Source organism: Vigna unguiculata, chromosome 7, assembly GCF_004118075.2.
Source record: "Vigna unguiculata cultivar IT97K-499-35 chromosome 7, ASM411807v1, whole genome shotgun sequence".
Lineage (NCBI taxonomy): Eukaryota > Viridiplantae > Streptophyta > Magnoliopsida > Fabales > Fabaceae > Vigna > Vigna unguiculata.
Genome location: NC_040285.1, coordinates 1,714,507 through 1,728,823, shown reverse-complemented (window position 1 = coordinate 1,728,823; position 14,317 = coordinate 1,714,507). Strand labels below are relative to the sequence as shown.

Genomic DNA, 14,317 nt, shown 5'->3' with positions numbered 1-14,317 from the left:
GAATTAAGAAGAAATTTTTCTTATATGTATTATCAGTAAAATTTTATTTTGTTGTGTTAGGAATATATGAATATGGATTCTAAAGGAGATTATCTAGACTCTACTATATATCTCAACTCACATAGAATAAGATATTTAGTTATGAGAATCGATGGAGGTTTATTAAACTAAGAGAGAGTAGGAAATGACCTCTTTTTGAGTGTAAGTGACGATCCACTAGCTTATCCTTCTCCATTTCTTTTTGTTTTCTTCTTTTGTTATAATCATGTATGGGTACACGTGATCAATAGGAAATACTACAGGTGAGGATCCTAGTGTAGAGGTTGCCTTGGAGTAGAGTATAGTGGATTGCTACTAATGTAAAACATTAAGCATTATGAATATTGCCTCCTTCTTTTGATTTATCTTCTTATTTGAAAAACATGGGATGTATATACTTGTGTATATATTCAAGGAGGAATATAATGATGCATATAGTTTTATATTGTATAGTTCTATGTTTAATATCAAATTTGAAAAATACTTTTAAATTACTAAATTATTTTAATGAACTAGTTAAGGCACACACAAAGTTAGATGTGATTAAAGTTCGAATGTTGAGATTCCCTCTCAAACTATGAATGCTCGATAGTCTAGAGTCAAACTTTTAGATAAGTTGAGAAGTTGTTAGACACAAGTGGACTTTGACAAAAATATTTACTAATATTGTATTTTTATGTTAAATAAAAAAAAATTACAAACACAAGGTCAAAAGCATTTTAAAAGCAACACATCAAAATGAATTAGTTCAATTCTTTTTTCTAAACAAGTTGTGATTTATCTTTTCAATGTGAAGTTAGTTAACTAAATTTTATCATTGTATGAGTATAAGCTTTTGTAGTTCACCTTACCTTTTATAGTATTTTTATGAACAATTTTTTTTTTCAACAAATGTTAGTTGTTAGTATTTTGTTAGTATGAAGAGTTAAACTAACACATCATCTTTTCAAACCCACTAAATCAATCTTATAATTCTAAAATGTTAGTGAGAGAAGTTGAACCAACAACCTCTCTTAGTCTCTCTTTCAACTTTACCCCTAAGTCACCTTATAATAAATATTCACATATGAAATGATTTAAATATCTTGCATACATAATATTTAAAAAAGACTTGTGTAGTCAATTTTTTACCAACTCGTGAAAGGTTTAACCAGAAAGGTGGGTTTGTGTCCACAAAATTGAAAGAAATGTACTAACATAAAACTTTGTCCTTAAATATGTGGTTGGGCCAAGAAGTGTTAAAGTGTGCACTTGTAAAGAAAATACAAAAGAGATTAATTAACTACAAAGGTGTGGTTATGTATGTGAGATATGTGTTATTATAGAAAATCTTACCAAAGATTCGACTAGAAGGGTGTCACTATAATACATATATGTAAGAGACATGCTCATATAGAAAAATACAACAACAATCTAATTAGAAAGACAATGATGTACCTATGTGTATATGAGAATATGTAATTGCATCCTCTAGTTTTTGTTAAAATTATTAATAAATATCCAAAAAAATATTTTGTTCCTGATTCTTTACTTTTATTTTAAAAGGTTACTAAATTAAGACCCAAATAATTTATAATTACCTCTCATTTTCTTGGGTCTACCCACTTTATAAAGGTGTGGTTGAATCCAAATTGTTGTGGAGGGTGCACAAATATAATAAATTGTACCAAAAGTGTGGTTATACACACATGAATTTGTTAGATGCATTGACATAAAAAAATTGCCCTTTATGTTTGATACCAACTTTGTGAATACATCTACATGAGTGTGGGTGGTGGGGTTATACAAAAGTTGCTCTTCTAGTCAATTAAAAAATAAATATTTACATTTGTAAGAGATCTAGAATAAAATATAGACTTCACAATGGTCAAATATTTTTACTAGAATTTATGTGAAGCATTTTTTTAACCAATTCTTAACTTAGACACCTTAAAAATAGTTCTATAAGGGATAGAATCAGAAACTAAACTTCACTTATAAAAGATTCAAGTAAGGAACAAAATAAATGACACGATATTAAATAATATAAAATGTAAATATAAGAAGTAATATAAAAAATAATTTCCTTTAATATAATGAGGTTCTTATATAGATTTTTATGTTCAAAAGAATGATGTAAAAACTAATAAAATAAAATAAAAAAGTTAATTCCTAATCACATCATATTGAAGTATAAGAAAATATGTTAAAAATTTTAACTAATCTATCATTGTTGATGTAAAAAAGTCAACATATAATTTTAATTCAAAAAGAATAAAGGCTTTATATTAGTGATTTAGTCTTCTAATTTGTTAGTTTTGGTTTATTTTGGTCATCTTATTCTTTTTTTATTCAATTAAATTGTTTAATTTTTGAAATAGGTTTAATTTGGTTCTTTCGTACAGTAGATGTTAACGCCATGATCATACATGTTACGTGTTATTTTGTGGAATTTTAAATTTATTAAAATTCTTTTTAAAAATGAATTTAAATTTTTTATTATTTTTCTTAAAAAACATAAGCACTATGTGTCAGGTCACAGTTCTGACACATGACATTTTTTGTTTTTTTAAAAAAATTAAAAATTCATGAATTGATGCGTGATATGATCGTGGCCTGACATGCGACAATTTATATTTTTTTACAAAAATTTAAAAGATAATAATAAATTTAAAAAAAATAAAAATTCCACAAAAATAACTCGTGACATATACAAACACAACACTAATGTAAACTTAATCAAAAAAACCAAATTAAATATTTTAAAAAAATTGAAAAATCAAATTGAAAAAAAATAATAAAAAGACCAAAATAAATCAAACCAATAAATTAAGAACTAAATCACTAACTAAACAAAAAATAAATTAATCCTAATATTCGTAGGAAATTGAAAAGACTACTAAAATTATGGTAGCTATGTAGGGATTGACAATTACTAACATCATATAAAGATTGAACAAAGAAATTAATACACAGGTCCAATTATTCCAATTATTGTTGTGCCATTATTCCTTTAGACAGTATAAAAGCAGAGAATCCTAGGCCTTTTGCACAAACAAATGAGATCATTCCATATGAAGATAATCAATAACCAAAAACAAAATAATGAAGAAAATACAGTTTCTCCTACTTCAATCATTGTTAGTAATGTGGTAGTAAAGCTTGAAAACAATATAAGCCCACCTATATTTAATTATTTGTTTATTGATGAGATGAATACCAGTATTACAGTTTCACCCACCTATATTCATTGCCTGTTTATAGTTATTACTAAATTTTATTTAAGTATTTTTTCTTTAAGTTAAGTGTTCAAAATAAAATTATTAGTAAAATAAAATACTAATCAAGAAGTGTTTAAAATTTAAGATATGAGATTAAAATTATTTTATAAAAGATTATTTTTTAAAAATTTATATCTTAATACGACTCATTTAAATTTACTCTTTAGAATAATCAAATTTATATATATTAAAGAATATTTTAATTGACATGTATTCACGTTCTAACTTTATATCATCACATATTTAATGAAAAAGTGTCATATATTGACTCTATTTTATAAAAATATAATAATTTAATTTAGTAAAGAAAATAGGAAAAAAATGATAAACTTATATATATATATATATATATATATATATATATATATATATATATATATATATATATATTATGCATAATGTTTAACAAGTTGTATCTACATCAAAGTTGTGCTTTAAAAGAAAAAACTTAGGGTGGGAATAGCAAAGATTAAGTGAGAGTTGGTTGTGGTTATGTCCATAGTTCTAAATAACAGTCCACCAAGAGCCCAAACCCAGAAAATGGTAGGTGTCATTGTGAGAAATGCTGAAAAAAAAATTGTATTCTTTAACTTTAAAAACACTTTGATTATCAATTAAAGTTTATTTAAAATCATATAATTATAAACCTGAATTTTTACTAAATAAAATTTGTATAAATTTTAACTATAATAAAAATATAATTTGTTAACCACAAATATAACTTGACTTGCACATTTTGACTTTTCATAACAACACTTTGCTAATAACATATTTTAATAGAATTAGATATCTAATATATAGTAAATTGGTGCATGAGTTATAAATAGTAAAATATTATGAAAAAATAAAGGGTTATATCAGTAAAAGAAATCATAAAAAAAAAGTAGAATAAAGATAATAGACAAAAGTGAATAAAAATAAACAATTTTAGTAAAATTGTATAACCATGATCGAGGATAGATATTAAAAGGTATACAAGAGTTTCTATAGATACTTAAAATCACCTAAAAAATTACAAATAGCTCCATTTATAAAAATTTTGTATTGAGATTTTCCGAATTTACGGAAAATTTTATATGATCTCCACGTGCTCATATTTTGTAATTAAATATTCTTAACATGTTTAATATAGCTAACCTGTGAGACGACAAATCCCTCTAATTTATCCTTTTAATAGTTATTTATCAAATAAAATTAGAAAAATTTAAATTTTAAAAACAATTAAAATAAGCAGTTTGTAAAAGTATTCAGTGATATAATCTGTGGCAGGAATAAAGCTACAACCAATTGAAAATAAACAAACTAACAAGTTTGAGGACATACTTTTTTTTTATCGTTAAATAGTTTTTATCAATTTTAGCAATAACTAAATCTCAACTTTTCATAATTAAAGGTTCCGATCACTTTTATATAGTTTCACATAATAAAAAAATTAAAGATTAATAATAATTTAAATACATTCTTCTAATTTAATACTTTAAAACTTGTTTTAAAGAAAAATTATAACAAAACTCCAAAGTGGATATTATTTTTCCAAAAGGCACATTAGCTCAAATACACTTATTAACCTTAATAGACCTTAATAGTCTAAACAAACTCTAAGTTTTTTGTTTTTTGTTTTTATTCGTATAAGAGATTTTATTCCACCAAATCATTAAATGTTGGTAGTTTAACAGTGATTTGTTCTAAATATACATTTAAAGTGATTAAGTGCTTAAATGTGAGTAATAAAAATATAAAATTAAGTATTTATAAGGGTGAAGAATAGTAAATTTATTATCTTAGATTTCTGATTAAAGGTCATATCAATTCTTTAAATTCATTTTTTATTGATATTCTGTCTTTTAGATAATACTTGGATTCTCTATTGACTTTTCTCTGTTGTTCATCTTTTGTGTCTTCAAATTATATTTATTGTCATTAATTTTAAAATTTTAAAATATATTAAAATTATCTTTAAAGGATCAAAACACTGTATTTTGAATGTTCAGACAACATAAAAATACTTGGCAGAAAAACCAGACTCTTTTTTCAAAATACCCATCAAATATTATAGAGTGAATGTCTTGTTTTGTTTTGATGATAAACGATGAAACTAATTGATGAATGTTGCTGTTTTACTATAGCACTGCAATTATAACACTTGTTCCATAAGATTGGTATCAAACAATCTTTTTCCACAAATCATTTCCTCCCAGTATCTGTTTTCAACAGTATCATTATCCTAAGTACCATGTTTGCAATATAACTGCTATCTCAGAACATGGATAAACATGCTTTTTCTCTAACTAAAAACTGCTCTATTTACTGTTTCAAACCTCGAGAAAGTGTAGTGCACGACATCATTTGTTCTAGAAAATCTTCATTGTTCACACCATTAAAATTAAATTGGTGCAAAACTACACATTAAAAAAATTGCATCACAATGTAAAAGTGGTGTGTAATTGCATGATGAAGTTGCCGCTGCAGGACAACCTAAGATATATATTCTTCTGATAGACAGGTACAAAACACTCTTGTACTTAAATATGTTGTTACACATTTTGCCTCAGAATATGTATGAACACAACTAGTGAAAGTGCTGAATCAAAGTGGAATGTTTGGTGATGAGGTTTTAATTTAATCACAGTTCCAACCAGAATCAGATTATAGTTTAAAACAAAGTGTTGAGATAATGGTGCATCATATACAATGAAAAAAAAGAAAAAAGGATTAGTTACTATTTGGTGATGCAAATTATTGGAAGTGATGAATGATGGGTGACCCCATTCCTTAGTCACCACATAGCATGAATATTCTTTGGGGATTTGGACATTCCTACTCAGATACACCTACTAACTAATTTGACCTTTTTTTTTCTGAGAAAATCATGGTCACCAACATTCACTGGATTCCATCGTCATCGTTATCTCCTTCCTTGTCGGTCCAATATCAACACTAAGATGTTGTTTTCACTTTTCCTAGATAATCCATATTGAAAATGAAAGGAAAAGGATCTTGGGGTATATACGACAACACAAAGTTCTAACCTTTGTTCAACCTTGTGGTGCATGGCGATTGAACTATCATTGTATGAGGGAAAGCCACATCAACATGTTGACTAATGGAATGGAGATATTGACCCATGATGTGGGTACGACAAGATTAGGATTCTGTTTGTGTCAATCTAGGTTCTAAAGGCTAAGGTCTATGCTACCCAAAAAACCAATAAGGAAACAAGAATTGCACAAGTAGGAGAGATTCTTCAGGGATTTCATTTTCCTTTGCTCTATTCTTTAAAGGAGGACATCCCCCACAACACCATTACTCCTTTCTTTCTTCATTAAGAATATGCTTTTTACTTCCAATCATACCTCTCGTCTTTCACCAATTCTTCCATTTTATTGTTGGGAATTTTAGAAATTTTAATGTATAAGAGATAGTTTATAAGGAGAAGTGTGTACATTATTTTATTCTTCAATGAAATGATATAATATATATATAAAGTAAAAGGAAACTGAATGTCATGTATTAACAATATCTCAATTTTATCAGGATATCCTATATTCACTCAAGTCCGTGTGGGTGATCCATATTCAATAGAGTTGAGGTAGGGTCAAATGGATTCTAGTCCAGTTAAAACTAGGTTTAGCGTAATCCAATTAAAACCAACTTAAGCTGGATCAAATTGAGTCGATTAGAGCCAAGTTGAGTCAATTCAACCCGAATTCAAGTTAGGTCATGATGGATCGACCAATCTTGAATCAAGTTTGATTACTAGTATATATGAGTTATGGTAAGGACAACAAATTGGGAGGGTATGGATTTGATTATATCTCATCTCATTGTCGAAGTAAATTTTTTTCCTCATCTACGTTCCAAAATAAAAATTCATATGTATCATTATATCCATGCGTAATATGAGAGAATATATATACTTGTATCCATCCATAAGCTATTTCAAATTTTGATTAAGTAATTTTAAAAAATTAAATAAAAATCATAACAAAGAAGATATAATATTATTAGATATTTAATGTCAAAATAATATTTTTTTTCTAGATATCAAATATAAAAGTATATATATAATTTTATAAATATAAAATAAAAATATCAAATAATAATTGGATAAAAATTAAATATTTATAAAAAAATATAATCTAATGTGTTTTAATAATTTTAATAAAAAACTGTTATAGAAACTATATATAAATATTTAAATAGATATCGGAACGATGACATGTATACTCAATTTAAAAAATCAAATATTATTTATATTTGTAAAATTTTTTATTAAAATTAAGATAAATTCAAACAATATCCATAATATTAGTTAAAGAAAATACATTTTACTTAAACAAAAAGATTTTTTTCTATAATAATTTATTAAAATAAGATTACAAAATAAAATAAAAGATAATTTTCTTGAACACAATATGATTATTTACATTAAAAGAAAATAACTATAAAATTTAATTTTGATTTAATTATTGATGGATCCACTAATTTGAGAGAATAAAGAACAATATATAAGATATATGTAATTTATTTTATAGTTATAATTATATTAACTTATATATTAGGGGTGGCAAGTGAAGAACCTTGATTGCACAATAAAAAATCATGATGAGTGTGAAAACAGTTACGATAGGTTATTAATGAGGTTTATAGGTATTGATGAAGGAATAAAAACGGTCTCGAAAGTAATAAAGACAATACTAGAGTCAGATAATGTAAAAAAAAGGTTAGCTACCAAAGATAAAGGACATCTCTCTAAAAATATCCTCTTACAAATACATAAAATTTGAAAGCTTCACTAATTTAAGCGTTCGAATGTTTACAGGTACCGCCTTCTAAAAGTTTCATCAGTGATATTTTTTGAATAAACACTGTAAAAAAAGAGGCGATCAGCCAAAAGATTCTTAAAATCACTCGGTACCATACAAAAACAATAATTAATATCATATTCTAAATATATACAAACATGAAAAGATAGAAAACATGTTATAAACCTCACATTATAGAAAATAGTTAAAGATAAATTTTCATTATATAAATAAATGCGACCTTCGTCTTACAAATCAAAATGTTAATATATCCATTACTAGACTTTCATCCTATACCCCCATTACACTCTACAAACTACTGTTTTCTAAACTCTAAAAGAGTTAATCTCCAACTTATAACCTAATGAAAATAATTTTTCCCCTCATATTGGTAGGTAGAAGACTATTCATAATACAAAATTGTGGTATAAGCCATCACATGACTACAGCAGAAAGATACCTCAGATTTCTTTTTTACAGGTACATAAAATATTTGCATTAAAATATCTCGATATATAAATACTCTAAAATTCGGTATATAACCTATTATGCAAAAGGAAAAAGAAAAATAATTTTTGATTATTAAATTTTGACAACTTTTTTTAATAATTTTATATAATATCTTTTAAATAATTTTTTAATTTTTTATTTTTTATTTTTTATTTTTAATATTATTTAAAAAATATCTCATTATATTATAAAAACATATTATCAAAATTTACTACTCAAAATATCTAATATTCTCGTTCTGATCTCTTAAAGAATCTGAAACTAAATTATACAATGTTATAGTTTCGAGAACGTGAGAAATCAAAACAGCAATCATGGTTGGAAAGACCAAAAATTCAAACATGTCATTCCCCAGCAACAGTAACATATGCTATGTAGTTCCCCTTTCACTTCTTTATGTCACATCTTGGTGTGCCACGGTTCCACGTTCAACAAAAATGGAGAAAGAGAAACGTTACTGTCATGAACTTTTTTTATGTTTTTGACTTTTCATTACATTTTCTTTTCATTTTATTCATTTTACACCTCAATTATTACATTAACTTTACATCTTTTTTATATTTTCTTTTCTCTTTTCCATCGCATCATCACCACCTCTATATCATGTTTTCTTCCCATCATTTTCTCACGTGTCAAATGACCATTTATGGTTTTTTTCCTATTCACATGCTTTTCAAAATTCATATGCTTTCATAATTATCATTTTCTCAGTTTGAATGGGTTAATCTGACAGAAGCTGTACTCAACATTGATTTACATTTAATATAATATAAAAAAAAGTTAGGTTTAGATTTTGGTTTAAATTATTTTACAGTGGTTTAGTTGATAATAAAGCAGTGAAAGTGTCTTGCTTATGTCATCACATGAACTCAGCACTCAATTTTCTTTTTCAGGTACGTCTCGTGTTTCTCTTTTATATGTTTCTCTCTATCGAGAAAAACTTATATAGAAATGGAATTTTTTTTATTTGCCAAAGTGATAATGAATATAAATCTCTTTTAACCTAATCAACATATTAGGTGATTATAGTTGTCAAAAGTCTCAACATGGGACTTTTGAGAATTGCACAGCATTATAAAATACTATACGAAGTGTTACTTTATTTAACTTTTATTAAAGATAAAACGTAATTAATAAGAGAAGAAATTTCGTTAAAAATATTCGGTAAAATTCCTTAATGGTGAAGTTAACAAATATTTCACACAAATTAAATAAAGCAAATTCTTTCATGCATGTCCTAAATTACTTGCTTTTGATGGTCTCTTATTGTTATATTGTTATCAAGAATTAAAATACAGTCTTTTTGCCGTGAACTTAAGTGTAAATTAAAAAAGTTTTATTATTAAAAAAATTCATATTTTTTGTCAATCTTTTTTTTAAATTTGTTTTTAGAAAATACTTATAAATTTTATTATGAAAAAAATTATAGGACATTACTGTCAATTTTTTTTAAAATATTTTGTATAAAACACTTTTTGCTACAAATTTTATAAGAAATACTTACAAATTTTATAATTTTGTACGAAATAATTACTCACGAATGAATTACATGTAGATTAAAATTCTTAGAAAAAGTAACAGAAAAAAGTTTTTTTTTTAACTTTTTTAATAAATTTACAAAAAAATTTTTATGTAATATGAGAATTTTTAGCAGTGTATTGTATAACAAAAAGAAAACGCAAAAATCAAAATAAAATTGATGTAATATTACTTTATATTTATTTGTGGTGAATCTTTTATTTGCCTCTTATGTTTATGTATTTAAACCTCTCATCACTCTCATTCTATATCCTCATCAAAACCAAAACAACCTAGTCAACATTATGGCTTTTCCTCCACACATAGTAGAAGACTGCATGGGTCTCCTCAAACTCTTCAGTGATGGCACCGTTTTTCGTTCCAATATTCAGTTCCAAGAACAACCCTCAATCACCCAACAACACAACAACCTCGTACTCTTCAAAGATTACATCTTTCACAAAAAATTTAACCTCCACCTCCGTATCTACAAACCTAAACTTGATAACGACGATAATGGTGATGAGAGCAAGGAGAAGCTACCCGTGCTCATGTTCCTCCATGGTGGGGGCTTCTGCTTCGGCTCGTGCGCGTGGCCGCATATTCATGCATGTTGTGCGCGTCTCGCCGTGGATCTCCGTGCGGTTGTGGTGGCGCCGGACTATCGTCTGGCACCGGAGCACCGCCTTCCCGCGGCGGTGGAGGACTGCGTGGAGGCTGTGCGGTGGCTGAAGAGGCAGGGGCATGGCGGGGACGCGTGGGTAACGGGCCGCGTTGACTTTGAGCGCGTGTTTGTGTTTGGCGACTCGTCTGGCGGGAACATCGCGCACCACTTGGCGGTTCAGCTCGGATCCGGTTCGAGAGAGATGGACCCGGTTCGAGTACGAGGTTACGTGTTGATGGGTTCGGACCAAGTCCGAGGTGGGCCCACCGGAACAAATGCTGACACTTGATTTGCTGGACAGGTAAAGGTTGAAAATTCTGCTTATCTATGCTCATTCAAGATTTTCATTATTCAACTTCACTTTTCAAAAGAATCATTTTTTTATCATTTATGTAAATCTATATTTTAATATTTCAAAAATACCAATAATTAAAATATTATAATATCCTCTAGAGTTTGTTACATTATATTTTATTATAATTTAAATTAAGGTTAAATACATTTTTTCTTGATGATAAAAAATTGAAACTCATTTATATATGAAATTAAATTTTGATTCACAAAATTTTTAAATTATAGATATAGTTCTTTTAACTAAAAAATATTTTTCAAAAATATTTTTCAACTGACATAAAAAAATATGAAATAAAATAAACAACTCAAATTATTAACGTATTTTATATATCAAAAAATTTTAATGTAATTGAATTAAAATAATTATATCTTTGTTTTTTAAGTTTGGAAAGCAAAATATATTAAAATGAACAAATTTTAATTTTGCATTAAAGTTAACTACAAATTTATTTACCTATTTAAATTATTTATAGAAATTCAACCTACTACATTTTCATGCATGGATGAATTTTTCATGTAATATCGATACATTAATCATCTGAAATAAAACATTTTTTTATTAAATGTGAACAAGACTAATTAGCCTTCATCTTATCCTATAAGCACAATGTATTAGTCTAACCTTAAAACAATATAAGAATATATATCATGTTTTAGTTTCTGGAATGTGAGGAAATCAAAAGATTCATTATAGTTTGAAGGACAAAAAATTCAATCATGTCATTCCCAAACCATAACACTTCTTTATGTCACGTCTTAGTGCAACGTTTAAGGCAGATAAAGTGGCATGGTGGAAAAAAATGGCATTCTAAACATTTGAAACTAATATAGATAACAAATATTTCAATTCATAGATATATAAGAAAAGTATCATATTACCAATAAATCAATATATAAGAAAAAAATAAGATATCATCATTGACAAATTATATTGGTGGACATCAAACATTATCAATTAAAACTTAAAAGCCTTTGTCATAAAATATTTGAGTTGAATATTCAAAAGTTAGATGGGTCGTATATTAAATGCAATGGAGAAATAAATGAAAAGAAATAAATAGTTGTCTATATTATTAAGTACAGCATTAGATTTTTCTTGTCTTCTAGCTTAATTCTATTTAAAGAAAATGAATTAATATGATAGTCCATGTGTAAAGCAACCTTTTTTCTTAGTTTGAAAAATACCTAATACCTATGATAGAATAGAAGTGGGTACACGATGAGAAAGTGATGAAAATTTGTACAACACCAAAAAAAAAAAGCAACATTATTTAGCATGTCGACAATCACTTAAAATTCAATTCTCTTGTCATATCCTCAAACAATATAATCATTTAAAAACTTTCATCGAATTACAATCCACCTTTTTAGAGGCTTGCCTGATTCAACGAAACACATCATGTGAATTGTTCAAACCTATTATTTTCAGAACACTAATTTTTCTGAAAGACTTAAGACAGATTGAACAAAAACTTTAAATTCAAACATTGTAAAAGAAAAAAGGTTTTGATTATACTAATGAAGGTGTTGTTGAGGCAGATTTTGGAGGTTGTCGATACCTATTGGAGAGAGTAGAGATCACCCACTGGCAAACCCTTTTGGCCCTAACAGTCCAAACCTTGGAGGTGTGAAGCTTGATCCTATCTTAGTCATAGTTGGTGGTAATGAATTGCTGAAGGATAGGGCAAAAGACTATGCAGCAAGGTTAAAGGAACTAGGGAAGAACATTGAATACATTGAATTTAAGGGCAAGGAACATGGCTTTCTCACTCATGATTCATCCTCACAAGTTGTCCAAGACCTTCTGCAAATCATCAAACACTTCATGCTCCAAAATTCTAATTAATGAAACATAAGATAATCAAAGGCTCTTGGTTACTCTATGTTCTTGTGAGGGATCATCTGATTGAACTTTATCCATCCATGCTTTCTGGTTTCGTAAAATAGTAATAAAATGAGTTAGGTTACTACTACAAAAACTCATATTTTGCGTCAATTTTGTTTTGAATTTTTTTTTAAGAAATACTTACAAATTTTGTTGTGAAAAAAAAATTGCAAGAAATTGCTACCAATTTTCTTGTAAAATATTTTGTATAAAACACTTTTTGCAACAAATTTTGTAGGAAATACTTGCAAATTTTATAATTTTGTAGGAAATAATTACCCACGAAGGAATTACCTACCAATTAAAATTCTTAGAAAAAATGGCAGAAAAAAATCTTTTCTTACAAATTTTTTTAATAAATTTGCAAAAAAAATCCCATGTAATATGAAAAATTTTAATAGTTTAAAGTTCTCTTCTTAATATTTGTTGGGAATTATTCCATTTAAAGATGACAAAAATACTCATGTTCAAAGGTATTCGTAGGGATAGTTAGTATCTGCAAATATTTATTATCCATGAGTAGTGAATAACATGTATTTTAATACCCGTTTATAAACGAGTCGGTGCGAGTATCCTACTACATGTACTCGCGAGATATCCATTACCCGCAAAACATTAAAATTTAACTTATATTTTATTATGTTAAATTTAATAAAAATTAAATTTTAATTAAATTTATATTATATTTTTAATTTATATATTTTTATATATATAATTTATAAAATATTTTTTATTTTAAATATTCGCGGATATGCAGATATCCCCGGATACCCGCGAGTTTTACAAAAAATTGCGGGTATTTTTAAACGGGTACCAGACGAGTATACAAGCGGGTAACAGGTGAATTTTTCTTTTTTGGGTCGGGTAGCGAGTGAATTTTTTTTTTTCGGGTCGGGTAGCAAGTAAGCATTATATGAAATTAATGTTTGTTGAGTCTATTGTCTCACTCGCTACCGGATCACTTATTAATGTTTAATCTCACACAAGAAATGAGTATACCTCGGTGTGAGAGGATATGTTGGAAATCTTACATCAACTAGAGATAAATAAATGGATGAAAAACCTCACCTTCAAATCCAGTTTTGTAATTCACTTTTTAACAAAATAAAGATAGCTTGCATGAGAAAAAAATGTTTAATTATACTATTTTTTTAACTTTTGTGTGTTTTCTTTTGATATAACAAAAATTAAAATTTCCATATGCAAACGATGAATTTATTATAACATAGCAGTGTATAATTATAATTATACACTAAAAAGTATTTATCATACTGCAGAAAAC

At 27.0% G+C, this 14,317-nt stretch overlaps 1 pseudogene; it reads left to right on the top strand.

Annotated features, from left to right (window-relative positions):
• The first annotated feature begins 10,398 nt into the window (after nucleotides 1-10,398).
• Nucleotides 10,399-13,135, top strand: LOC114192235 (annotated as a pseudogene).
• Nucleotides 13,136-14,317: the final 1,182 nt, after the last annotated feature.